The 13,366-nt window shown below is 51.5% G+C and overlaps 1 long non-coding RNA gene across 3 annotated transcripts; it reads right to left on the bottom strand.

Annotated features, from left to right (window-relative positions):
• Window positions 1-152: 152 nt before the first annotated feature.
• Window positions 153-11,695, bottom strand: LOC117079847. 3 transcript variants are annotated; one of them, XR_004435633.1, is made up of 5 exons: window positions 10,981-11,695; window positions 10,792-10,852; window positions 4,034-4,144; window positions 3,672-3,767; window positions 153-419 (listed from the first exon to the last, which is right to left on the bottom strand). It is a non-coding gene; the product is annotated as an uncharacterized LOC117079847 (long non-coding RNA). The 3 variants fall into 3 exon arrangements; XR_004435632.1 differs by lacking the exon at window positions 4,034-4,144; XR_004435634.1 differs by lacking the exons at window positions 3,672-3,767; window positions 4,034-4,144.
• Between the last annotated feature and the right edge of the window lie 1,671 nt (window positions 11,696-13,366).

Raw genomic sequence — 13,366 nt, 5'->3', positions numbered from 1 at the left:
TAGGAGGCCCAGCTGCCCGGCTTCTTAACCACTGCTGACTTGCAGGAGTTCCTTGTATATTTTGATCAAGTCTCTGTCGCTTGTGTCTGTGTTGCAGACACTGTAACCGCCCCATGGGTTCGCCTTGCCCGCTGCCGGTACAGAGTCTATTTTCAAGACAGGGGAATTACAATAAAGCATAATTCACACACAGCCGACTGTTTGGGAAACCAGAGTTTTATTTCTCAGTCTCCCCCAAAACTCGGGGATCCGAGTATTTAAGGATATTTGGTGGGTAGGGGGCCAGTGAGTCAGGAGTGCTGACTGGTCAGCTAGGGATGAAATCACAGGGAGTCGAAGCTGTCCGCTTATGGTGAGTCAGTTCCTGCGTAGAGGCCACACACTGGTTGGCAGGTCCCGGTTGTCAGAACTACAAAAACCTGAAAAAAAATTTTTTTTTTGAGATGGAATCTCGCCCTTGTTGCCCAAGCTGGATTGCAGTGGCGAGATCTTGGCTCACTGCAACCTCCGCCTCCCGGGTTCAAGCGATTCTCCTGTCTCAGCCTCCCAAGTGGCTGGGATTACAGGCGCGCACCACCACGCCCGGCTAATTTTTGTATTTTTAGTACAGACGGGGTTTCATCATGTTGGCGAGGATGGTCTCGATCTCCTGACCTCGTGATCCGCCCACCTCGGTCTCCCAAAGTGCTGGGATCCCAGGTGTGAGCCACCGCGCCCGGCCGAAAAGACGTCTTAAAAGGCAAATTCTAGGCCGGCGCAGTGGCTCACGTCTGTAATCCCAGCACACTGAGAGGCCCACGCAGGCGATAAGGAGATCAGGAGTTGGAGACCAGCGAGGCCAACATGCGAAACCCCGTCAATACTAAAAATACAAAATTAGTCAGGCGTGGTGGCACACAGCTGTAATCCCAACTACTTGGGAGGCTGAGGCAGGAGAATGGGTTGAACCTAGGAGGTTGGAGGTTGCAGTGAGCTGAGATCCTCCCACTGTACAACAACCTGGGCTACAGGAAGAGACTCCATTAAAAAAAAAAAAAAAAAAAGAGCCAACCCTAGGTTCACAACAGTGTTGGTATCTTTACAAGTAACTGGGGAAGTTGCAAATCTTATGACCTCCGGAATAATGGCTGGTAATATTTAGACCTCCAGCCCCTGTCATCCTGACTTGGTGGCTGATGGCCTTTCATTCATTTTACAAGAACATTCTAGTTTTGGGGAATGGCTATTATTTAAACTATAAATTCCTTCCCAAGGCTTGTTTGGCCTTTGGCCAGTAATGGACAAGGACCCTTTGACGGTTACAAGCAAGATGGAATTGGTTAAGTCTGTTATCTTTCACTGTCATAATTTCCTTAGTTATAATTTTGCAAAGGTGGTTCCAATACTTCCTCTCAGTATGTGTTCCCTTTTCATTTTAGCAGTGTCTTTAATGAAAATTAGCTTTTTATTTTGATTAAGTTCAATGTATCAAGTTTTAACTTTATATTTACTCCTTTTTCGGTATCTTCTCTAAGAAGTCTTTGCTTGCTCCAAAGTGACAAAAATATTTTATGATGTCTTCTGAAGATGTTTTGGTTTTCAGTTTTTATGTTAGAGTCTTTGAGGCCACTCCAGTTGTTTTGTTTTTATTTTTTTGAGACAGGGTCTAGCTCAGTCACTCAGACTGGAGTGCAGTGGTGTGATCATGGCTCACTGCAGCCTCCACCTCCCGGGCTCATGCAATCCTCCCACTTCAGCCTCCTGAGTAGTTGGGACTACAGATGCACACCACTGTGCCTCACTAATTTTTAAAATTTTCTATAGGGACAGGTACTCCTGATGTTTCCCAGACTAGTCTGCAACTCCTGGCCTCAAGTGATCCTCCAGCCTCAGCCTCCTAAAATGCTGGAATTACAGGTGTTCACCACCATGCCTGGCTAATTTTCGTATTATCTGTAGACATGCGGTCTTACCATATTCCCCAGGCTAGTCTTGAACTCCTGAGCTCAAGCAATCCTCCTACCTTGGCCTCCCAAAGTGCTGGGATTACAGGCATGAGCCACTGCGCCAGGCCCCCTTGATTTTTGTCTCTGTGACCTGGAAATGGAAAGTAGTTTTTCTCCACCTGTTTCAGCATCTGTTGAGAGGACTTTCTTCTCTCCATTGAAATGCAAAAATAGGAAATATACATCACAGAAGAAGGTATAGAGCAGGTGGCCATTTTTTTTTTTTTTTTTTTTGAGATGAAGTCTCACTCTGTTGCCCAGGCTAGAGTGCAGTGGCACGATCTCAGCTCACTGCAAGCTCCACCTCCTAGGTTCATGCCATTCTGCCTCAGCCTCCCGAGTAACTGGGACTACAGGCGCCCGCCACCACACCCGGCTAACTTTTTGTATTTTTAGTAGAGATGGGGTTTCACCGTGTTAGCCAGGATGGTCTTGATCTCCTGACCTCGTGATCCGCCCACCTTGGCCTCCCAAAGTGTTGGGATTACAGCCGTGAGCCACTGCGCCCGGCCAGCAGGTAGCCATCTTTTGGCTTCCCTTGCCACACTGGAAGAACAGTCTTGGGCCACATGTAAAATATAGTAACAATAGCTGATGAGCTTAAAAAAAATTGCAAAAAATCTCATGTTTTCAGAAAGGTTGAGAATTCGTGTTGGGCCACATGCTGCCTGCAGGCTGAGGGCTGGACAAGCTTGGTGGTATACAGTATCAGAGAAATGCAAATGAAAACTGCCATGAGATCTGTCCACATGGATCACAGTGAGAACAAAAGACTGGCAACACCAAGTGCTGGTGAGGACGTGGAACTGCAGGAATACCCATGTGCTGCTGGAGGGAATGAAAGGGGAACAAAGGCTGGGCGCGGTGGCTCGCGCCTGTAATCCCAGCACTTTGGGAGGCCAAGGTGGGCGGATCACCAGGGCAGGAGATCGAGACCATCCTGGCTAACATGGTGAAACCCTCTCTCCACTAAAAATACAAAAAATTAGCCGGGCGAGGTGGCAGGTGCCTGTAGTCCAAGCTACTCGCTAGGCTGAGGCAGGAGAATGGCGTGAACCCGGGAGGCAGAACTTGCAGTGAGCTGAGATTGCGCCACTGCACTCCAGCCTGGGCGACAGAGCGAGACTCCGTCTCAAAAAAAAAAAAAGGCCGGGCATGGCACGTGCCTGTAATCCCAGCTACTAGAGGAGGTGAGGCAGGGGGATCGCTTGAACCTGGGAGGCGGAGGTTGCAGTGAGCTAAGATTGTGCCACTGCACTCCAGCCTGGGCAATAGAGCGAGACTCCATCTCAAAAAAAAAAAAAAAAAAGGGCCGGGCGCGGTGGCTCAAGCCTGTAATCCCAGCACTTTGGGAGGCCGAGACGGGCGGATCACGAGGTCAGGAGATCGAGACCATCCTGGCTAACACGGTGAAACCCCGTCTTTACTAAAAAATACAAAAAACTAGCCGGGCGAGGTGGCGGCGCCTGTAGTCCCAGCTACTCGGGAGGCTGAGACAGGAGAATGGTGGGAATCCGGGAGGCGGAGCTTGCAGTGAGCTGAGATCCGGCCACTGCACTCCAGCCTGGGCAACAGAGCAAGACTCCATTTCAAAAAAAAAAAAAAGAAGAAGAAAAGAGAAAGTGGAACAAAATGAGCTGTGGAAAATGGTCCTATGATTTCTCATAAACTTAAGCATGTACTTACCGTGGGAACTGGCAGTTCCACTCCTCAATAAAAAGTTATCCACAAGAAGATTGGCACACAGATCTTCATAGTGGCTTTACTGACAAAAGGTCCAAACTGGAAACAACCCAAATGGCCATCAGCAGGAGAATGGGCCAAACTGCAGCCCCTCCACAAAGACAGCGCTACCCACCATACAAAGGGATCACTGCCCAATATACAAAGCGGAGCACTACCCACCATACAAAGGGAGCACCGTCCACCATACAAAGGGGAGCAGCCTCTCCACAAAGGGGAACACTGCCGACTATACAAAGGGATGGCTCCCAAGGGATGTGGTGAGTGAAAGAAGGCCCACATACACAGAGTGTGGCAGCTCCCACCTGGATTCCCAGTGCTTTGGAGGCCAAGGTGTCAGAGGTGTTTGAACTAGAGCAAATCCATCTTGAATAGAGGCAAGGTAAAATGAGTCTGAGACATGCTGGGCTGCATTCCTAGGAGGTCAGGCATTCTTAGTCATTGGACAAGACAGGAAGTCAGCACAAGATACAGGTCACAAAGACCATGCTGATAAAACAGGTCATGATAAAGAAGTCTAACCCTACCAAAACCAAGATGGTGATGAAAGTGACCTCTGGTCGGCTGGGCGTGGTGGCTCACACTTGTGATCCCAGCTCTTTGGGAGGCCGAGACGGGCGGATCACGAGGTCAGGAGATCGAGATCATCCTGGCTAATATGGCAAAACCCCGCCTCTACTAAAAATACAAAAAATTAGCCAGGCGAGGTGGCGGGCACCTGTAGTCCCAGCTACTCGGGAGGCTGAGGCAGGAGAATGGCGTGAACCTGGGAGGCGGAGCTTGCAGTGAGCCCAGATTGCACCACTGCACTCCAGCCTGGGCAACACAGCAAGACTCCGCCTCGGGGGGGGGGGGGGGGGAAGAAAAGGGAAAAAAAAAAAACAGTGACCTGTGGTTGTCCTCACTGCTCATTATATGCTAATAATAATGCATTAGCATGTTAAGAGATACTCCCACCAGGGCCATGAGAATTTACAAATGCCATGGCAATGTCAGGAAGTTACTCCATATAGTCTAAAAGAGGAGGAACCCTCAGTTCTGGAAATTGCCCACCCCTTTCCTGGAAAACTATGAATAATCCACCCTTGTTTAGCATGTAATCAAGAAAGAACCTTAAGTATGCTCAGCAGAGCAGCACATGCGCCATGTCCCTGCTCTGCTTATGGAGTAGACGTCCTTTAGTTTCTTTACTTCTCTGATTAACTTTTCTATTTGTTCTTTTTTTCTTGTTTTTTGAGATAGAGTCTCATTCTTGTTGCTCAGGCTGGAGTGCAATGGTGCGATCTCAGCTCACCTCAACCTCTGCCTCCTGGGTTCAAGTGATTCTCCTGCCTCAGCCTCCCAAGTACCTGGGACTGCAGGCACATGCCATGACGCCCGGTTGATTTTTGTATTTTTAGTAGAGATGAGGTTTCACCATGTTAGCCAAACTGGTCTCGAACTCCTGACCTTAGATGATCCACCTGCCTCGGCCTCCCAAAGTGCTGGGATTACAGGCGTGAGCCACTGCGCCTGGACTGATAAACTTGTTTTCACATTATGGACTCGCCTTGAATTCTTTTTTTTTTTTTTTTTTGGTTTGAGACAGAGTTTCTCTCCTGTTGTCCAGGCTGGAGTGCAATGGCGCCATCTCAGCTCACTGCAACTTCTGCCTCCCAGGTTCAAGCGATTCTCTTGCCTCAGCCTCTCAAGTAGCAGCTGGGATTATAGGCATGCGCCACCATACCCAGCTAATTTTGTATTTTTAGTAGAGATGGGGTTTCCCCATGTTGGTTAGGCTGGTCTTGAACTCCTGACCTCAGGTGATCTGTCCGCCTTGGCCTCCCAAAGTGCTGGGATTACAAGCATGAGCCACCACGGCCCATTTTGTTTTGTTTTGTTTTGTTTTGTTTGAGATGGAGTCTCACTCTATCGCCCAGGCTGGAATGCAGTGGTGTGATCTCAGCTCACTGCAAACTCCGCCTCCCGGGTTCATGCCATTCTCCTGCCTCAGCCTCCCGAGTAGCTGGGACTACAGGCACCCACCACCGTGCCTGGCTAATTTTTTTGTATTTTTAGTAGAGATGGGATTTCACTGTGTTAGCCAGGATAGTCTCGATCTCCTGACCTCGAGATCTGCCCACCTCGGCCTCCCAAAGTGCTGGGATTACAAGCATGAGCCACCGTGCCCGGCCTTTTTTTTTTTTTTTTTGAGACGGAGTTTTGCTCTGTCTCACAGGCTGGAGTGCAATGGCATGATCTTGGCTCACTGCAACCTTCGCCTCCTGGGTTCAGGTGACTCTCCTCTCTTAGTCTCCCAAGGAGCTGGGATTACAGGTGCCTACCACCACACTGGGCTAATTTTTTTTGGGGGGGGACAGTCTCGCTCTGTCACCCAGGCTGGAGTACAGTGGCACAATCTTGGCTCACTGCAACCTCTACCTCCCAGGTTCAAGCTGTTCTCCTTTTTCAGCTTCTCGAGTAGCTGGGATTACAGGTGTCTGCCATCATGCCTAGCTAATTGTTGTATTTTTAGTAGAGACGGGGTTTTATCATGTTGGCCAGGCTGGTCTCGAACTCCTGACCTTGTGATCTGCCTGCCTTGGCCTCCCAAAGTGCTGAGATTACATGTGTGAGCTACCGCGCCCGGCCATGCCCAGCCTAATTTTTGTATTTTTAGTAGAGGCAGGGTTTCACCATGTTGGCCATGCTGGTCTCAAATTCCTGACCTCAGGCAATCTGTCCACTTTGGACTCCCAAAGTACTGAGATTACAGGCATAAGTCACTGAGCCCACCAAGGTGGGCAGATCACGAGGTCAGGAGTTTGAGACCAGCCTGACCAACATGGTGAAACCCTGTCTCTACTAAAAATACAAAAATTAGCTGGGCATGGTGGCAGGCACCTGTAATCCCAGCTACTCGGGAAGCTGAGGCAGGAGAATCGCTTGAACCTGGGAGGCAGAATTTGGAGTGAGCTGAGATGGAGTCACTGCACTCCAGCCCTGGGTGACAGAGCGAGACTCCATCTCAAAAAAAAAAAAAAAAAAGAATAAAAAAGAATAAAAAAATAAAAGGGGGCCGGGCGCGGTGGCTCAAGCCTGTAATCCCAGCACTTTGGGAGGCCGAGACGGGCGGATCACGAGGTCAGGAGATCGAGACCATCCTGGCTAATACAGTGAAACCCCGTCTCTACTAAAAAATACAAAAAACTAGCCGGGCGAGGTGGCGGGCGCCTGTAGTCCCAGCTACTCGGGAGGCTGAGGCAGGAGAATGGCGTGAACCCGGGAGGCGGAGCTTGCAGTGAGCTGAGATCCGGCCACTGCACTCCAGCCGGGGCGGCAGAGCAAGACTCCGTCTCAAAAAAATAAAAATAAAAAATAAAAGGAATTCTGATATAGGCTACAACACAGATGAACCTTGAAGACATTACGCTGAGTGAAACAAGCCAGCCCTGAAAGGACAAGCGATTCAGTCATCTGAGGTCCAGAGAGTGGTCCCACGGAGGCAGAGACTGAGGAGGGAAATGGGGAGTGAGTGTTTTATGAGGAGAGTTTCAGTTTTGCAAGATGAGAAAGTTCTGGTGACGGTGGTGATGATGGCTGTACAACATTACGAGTATACTTAATCCTGTGATATTGTGATAAATTAGATAAATAATAGAGCGACAGATATAGATTAGAACGACACAGATACATAGGCAGGTAGATTGATACAGAGATAGGTAGATATAGATACAGATTAGATAGATTGATCAATCCATGTTTTTTTTTTTTTTTTTTTTTTTTGAGAGGGAGTCTCGCTCTGCCGCCCAGGCTGGAGTGCAGTGGCCGGATCTCAGCTCACTGCAAGCTCCGCCTCCCGGGTTCACGCCATTCTCCTGCCTCAGCCTCCCGAGTAGCTGGGACTACAGGCGCCCGCCCACTTCGCCCGGCTAGTTTTTTTTTGTATTTTTAGTAGAGATGGGGTTTCACCGTGTTAGCCAGGATGGTCTCCATCTCCTGACCTCGTGATCCGCCCGTCTCGGCCTCCCAAAGTGCTGGGATTACAGGCTTGAGCCACCGCGCCCGGCCCAATCCATGTATTGATAGAGGTGTAGATATAGCTTTTGGAGGCCGGGCGCGGTGGCTCAAGCCTGTAATCCCAGCACTTTGGGAGGCCGAGACGGGCGGATCACGAGGTCAGGAGATCGAGACCATCCTGGCTAACATGATGAAACCCCGTCTCTACTAAAAAATACAAAAAACTAGCCGGGCGAGGTGGCGGGCGCCTGTAGTCCCAGCTGCTTGGGAGGCTGAGGCAGGAGAATGGCATAAACCCGGGAGGCGGAGCTTGCAGTGAGCTGAGACCCGGCCACTGCACTCCAGCCTGGGCGGCAGAGCGAGACTCCGTCTCAAAAAAAAAAAAAAAAAAAAAAAAACAAAGATCTAGCTTTTGGAGACTAGGTCTCACTATGTTGCCCTGGCTGGTCTTGAAATCCTGAGCTCGGCTGGGCAAGGCAGTTCATGTCTGTAATCCCAGCACTTTGGGAAGCTGAGGAGGGCAGATCACCTGAGGTCAGGAGTTCGAGACCAGCCTGGCCAACATGATGAAATCCTGTCTACCAAAATACAAAATTAGCCAGGCGTGGTGGCAGGCGCCTGTAATCCCAGCTACTCAGGAGGCTGGGGCAGGAGAATCACTTGAACCCGGGAGGCAGAGGTTGCAGTGTGCCAAGATCGCACCAGTGTACTCCAGCCTGGGCAACAGAGCAAGACTCCATTTCAAAAAAAAAAAAAAAAAAAAATCCTGAGCTCAAGTGATCCTCCCACCTCAGCCTCCTAAAGTGCTGGGATTAAGGCGTGAGCCAGCACACCTGCCAGCCCCACAGAGGTTTTTATGCAGGGTTCCTGCCTTCTACCTCCCACAGCTCTTGTTACAGTCTCGTTATAATGTTGACACGCTTTAAGCCTTAGAAGCAAAATTTCTCTCTGCCCTTCTGTCTCTGGTTCCTCTTTCTCCCATAGAAACCAGAACCAGGCCGGGCGCGGTGGCTCAAGCCTGTAATCCCAGCACTTTGGGAGGCCGAGACGGGCGGATCATGAGGTCAGGAGATCGAGACCATCCTGGCTAACACAGTGACACCCCGTCTCTACTAAAAATACAAAAGAAACTAGCCGGGCAAGGTGGCGGGCGCCTGTAGTCCCAGCTACTCGGGAGGCTGAGGCAGGAGAATGGCGTAAACCCGGGAGGCGGAGCTTGCAGCGAGCCGCCATCCGGCACTGCTCCTGGCCAACATGGCGAAACCCCATCTCTACTAAAAATACAAAAAAATTAGCAGGGCACAGTGGCTCACGCCTGTAATCCCAGCTACTTGAGAGGCTGAGGCAGGAGAATCGCTTGAACCCAGGAGGCGCAGGTTGCAGTGAGCCGAGATCACGTCACTGCACTCCAGCCTGGGCAACAGAGCAAGACTCTGTCTCAAAAAGGAAAGACAAACAAAAAACTAAAAATTGGACTCTAACCTCCCTTTGCCTTTCTGTCTTGGAGCTGGCCATAAATACATTCTCTGACCTACCTTGTCTGACTGTGGGCCACAAGACCCCCATTTCAGAAGGGGCCCTGCCCCACACCCTGCGGGAGGAATGCTGCACAGAGAGGCCAGGAAGAATCTGCACAGACAGGCCCTGCTGGGTTTAGATCACACCCTTTTGGTCCAGTCCCATTTGTACACGGCTGTCCATCACGCCTATCCAATGAAGTCTCCACAAAAGTCCCAGGCGGACCGGGCTTGGGGAGCGTTCGGATAACTGAACACATGGGGGCCAACAGGAAGGTGAACAGGAACTCCTCTGCGTGCCAGGAGGGTGGAGCACCCCAACTCCACGCGGACGGAAGCTCCTGCTCTAAGAGCCCTTCCACACCCCACCTTGTGCGTTTCTTCATCTGGCTGTCTCTCTCTGCTTTTAAATATTCTTTGTGATAAATCGGTAAACGTGTTTCCCTGAGTTCTGTGAACCTCTCTAGCAAATTAATCAAACCCAAAGAGGGCGGTGGCGGGAACCCCAACTTAATGCCATTTGGTGACACCTTCCAGAGGCCTGGACTCACAACGGGTGGGAAGTGTGGGGCCGTCTTGTGGGACTGAGCCCCCAGCCGGTGGATCTGGGGCTAACTGCAGGTAGACAGCCTCGGAAGCGAACCGACTGCAGGTAGACAGCCTCGGAAGCGAACTGAAAGGGAGAACACCCAGCCGGTGTCTGTGGCAAAGCTGAGGGCTTGCTCGGTGAGAGGGAGAAACAGCCGACTGCCTGCTCGGTGTGCGGGAAAACGGAGCTGGCCGCTTGCTCGGTGTGCGGAGAAACAAGAGTTCTCTGTGCTGATTATTGCTGTGCAGTGAGAGCAGAGGGAACACGGTGTGAGTTTTTCCACTTTCTAATGCCACTGAACTGTACAACTGAAAATGGTTAAGATGGTAAATTTTCCTTTTTTTTTTTCCAATTATCCTTGTTCTTGACAGCCAATTTGGGGGAAAAAACAAAAAGATGGCGCCGGATGCAGTGACTCGCGCCTATAATCCCAGCGCTCTGGGAGGCGGAGGCTGGGAGGATCCCTTGAACCCAGGAGGTGGAGGCTGCAGTGAACCCCAGTTGCCCCACTGCATTCCAGCCTGGGCAGCAGAGCGAGAGGCTGTCTCAAAAACAAAACAAAACAGGCCGGGCGCGGGGGCTCACGCCTGTAATCCCAGCACTTTGGGAGGCCGAGGCGAGTGGATCACGAGGTCAGGAGATCGAGACCATCCTCGCTAACACGTTGAAACCCTGTCTCTACTAAAAATTAAAAAAAAAAAAAAAAACAAAAAAAAACAAAAAAAAACTAGCCGGGCGCGGTGGCGGCGCCTGTAGTCCCAGCTACTCGGGAGGCTGAGGCAGGAGAATGGCGTGAACCCGGGAAGCGGAGCTTGCAGTGAGCTGAGATGGCGCCACCGCACTCCAGCCCGGGCGACAGAGCGAGACTCCGCCTCACACACAAAAATACACAATACAACAAAACAAAACATAAAACAATAGTAGACCATGGAGCTGTGGAACATACGAGGAAACTTACCCAGGAAGATGAGGTTGTGAGTGGCTTATTTTGGGAACTTCTGAGAGTCGTTGCCTAGGACCTGTGAGTGGAGAGCTCAGCTGGGCTCACAGTCTCCAGACTCACTCCAAACCCTTCATAAATCCGTCAACCCGGAACCAATTCCGTCCCAAACACGCCCAACCCTAACCACGCCTGCTAAAGACTCACCTTAAGCCAGACCCCAAAACCTTCCACACGCCCACCCTTAGCCCTCCTTTCTGCCGGTTCCGGCTCCGGCAATGGCGCCCACTCAGACCCTGGGAAGACCCTCAGGCGGGTTCCGGCTCCGGCAATGGCGCCCACTCAGACCCTGTGAGGACCCTCAGGCGGGTTCCGGCTCCGGCAATGGCGCCCACTCAGACCCTGGGAAGACCCTCAGGCGGGTTCCGGCTCCGGCAATGGCGCCCACTCAGACCCTGTGAGGACCCTCAGGCGGGTTCCGGCTCCGGCAATGGCGCCCACTCAGGCCCTGGGAGGACCCTCAGGCGGGTTCCGGCTCCGGCAATGGCGCCCACTCAGGCCCTATGAAGACCCTCAGGCGGGTTCCGACTCCGGCAATGGCGCCCACTCAGACCCTGTGAGGACCCTCAGGCGGGTTCCGGCTCCGGCAATGGCGCCCACTCAGGCCCTGGGAAGACCCTCAGGCGGGTTCCGACTCCGGCAATGGCGCCCACTCAGACCCTGGGAAGACCCTCAGGCGGGTTCCGACTCCGGCAGTGGCGCCCACTCAGGCCCTATGAAGACCCTCAGGCGGGTTCCGGCTCCAGCAATCGCGCCCACTTGGCTGTGTCAATGACCCGTGGCTTCGTGGCTGTCTGGGGAGCTAGCGCTTTCACACTTAAAGAGCATAGTTCTATAATAGTTATACATTTTGTTTGTTTTGAGACAGGGTCTCGCTCGGTTGCCTAGGCTGTAGTGCAGTGGTGTGATCACGGCAACCTTGATCTCCTGGGCTCAAGTGATCCTCCTGCCTCAGCCTCCCAAGTAGCTGAGACTACAGGCACCTGCTACTGTGCCAGCTAATTTTTGTGTTTTTGTTTTTTTTTTTTTTTTTTTTTGAGACGGAGTCTTGCTCTGTCGCCCAGGCTGGAGTGCAGTGGCCGGATCTCAGCTCACTGCAAGCTCCGCCTCCCGGGTTTACGCCATTCTCCTGCCTCAGTCTCCCGAGTAGCTGGGACTACAGGCGCCCGCCACCTCGCCCGGCTAGTTTTTGTATTTTTAGTAGAGACGGGGTTTCACTGTGTTAGCCAGGATGGTCTCGATCTCCTGACCTTGTGATCCGCCCGTCTCGGCCTCCCAAAGTGCTGGGATTACAGGCTTGAGCCACCGCGCCCGGCCTTTTGTGGTTTTTTTAAAATTTTTTTTGAGGAGTCGTCTTGCTCCATCACCAAGACTGGAATGCAGTGGTGCAGTCTTGGCTCACTGCAACCTCCGCCTCCCAGGCTCAAGGGATCCTCCCCACTCAGCCTCCCAAGTAGCACTGGCACTGAGACCACAGACACTCACCAGCACGCCTGGCTAATTTAATAATTCTTTTCTTTTCTTCTTCTTTTTTTTTAATTTGAGACACAGTCTCTCTGTTGCCCAGGCTGGAGTGTAGTGGCGCGATCTTGGCTTACTGCAACCTCTGCCTCCCGGGTTCAAGCGATTCTTGTGCCTCAGCCTCCTGAGTAACTGGGACTACAGGTGCCTGCCATCATGCCCGGCTAATTTTTTAAACTTTTAGAAGACATGAGGTTTCACCATGTTAGCCAGGCTGGTCTCAAACTCCTGACCTCAGGTGATCCACCTGCCTCGGCCTTCCAAAGTGCTGGGATTATCGGCGGGAGCCACCGCTCCCGGCCGAATAACTTTTTTTTGTAGAGACAGGGTCGAGCCATTTGCCCAGGCTGGTCTCGAACCCCTGGGCTCAAGCTATCCTTTTGCCTCAGCCTCCCAAAGTGCTGGGATTACAGGTGTGAGCTACCGCACCTGGCTGCAAGTCTTTAATTTTGCCAAAATCAAACTCATCGACTCCTTATTAAAAATCGTTATTTTATTTTTGAAACGGAGTTTTGCTCTTTTGCCTAGGCTGGAGTGAATGGGGCATGATTTTGGTTCACTGCAACTTCTGCCCCCTGGGTTGTTCAAGTGATTCTGCTGCCTCAGCCTCCCAAGTAGCTTGAATTACAGGCACGCACCACCATGCCTGGCTAATTTTTGTATTTTTAGTAGAGACGGGGTTTCACCATGTTGGCCAGGCTAGTCTCAAACTCCTGACCTCAGGTGATCCACCTGCCTCAGCCTTCCAAAGTGCTGGGATTCAGGTGTGAGCTGCCGCACCCGGCCTCCACTGCTTTTGAAGTTTTGGACAGAAAATTCTTCTTCCCCTTTGTCACATGGATATCTTGGCATCTTCTGTGAACTCATTCGTTTTGCCTCTCATGACGTCTAGTACTTCTGGGGCCGGTTCAGCGTTGTGGGGTTAGTGGGGGTCCCTGTTGTGTTTCCCCACACATTTTCCCAGCACCATTCTCACCACCTTCCCAGGTAACGGGTGCCCCGGGCTGGGGCC

This window comes from Trachypithecus francoisi, unplaced genomic scaffold, assembly GCF_009764315.1.
Source record: "Trachypithecus francoisi isolate TF-2019V2 unplaced genomic scaffold, Tfra_2.0 Lachesis_group8, whole genome shotgun sequence".
NCBI lineage: Eukaryota > Metazoa > Chordata > Mammalia > Primates > Cercopithecidae > Trachypithecus > Trachypithecus francoisi.
This window is presented reverse-complemented; position numbering and strand designations above follow the sequence as displayed.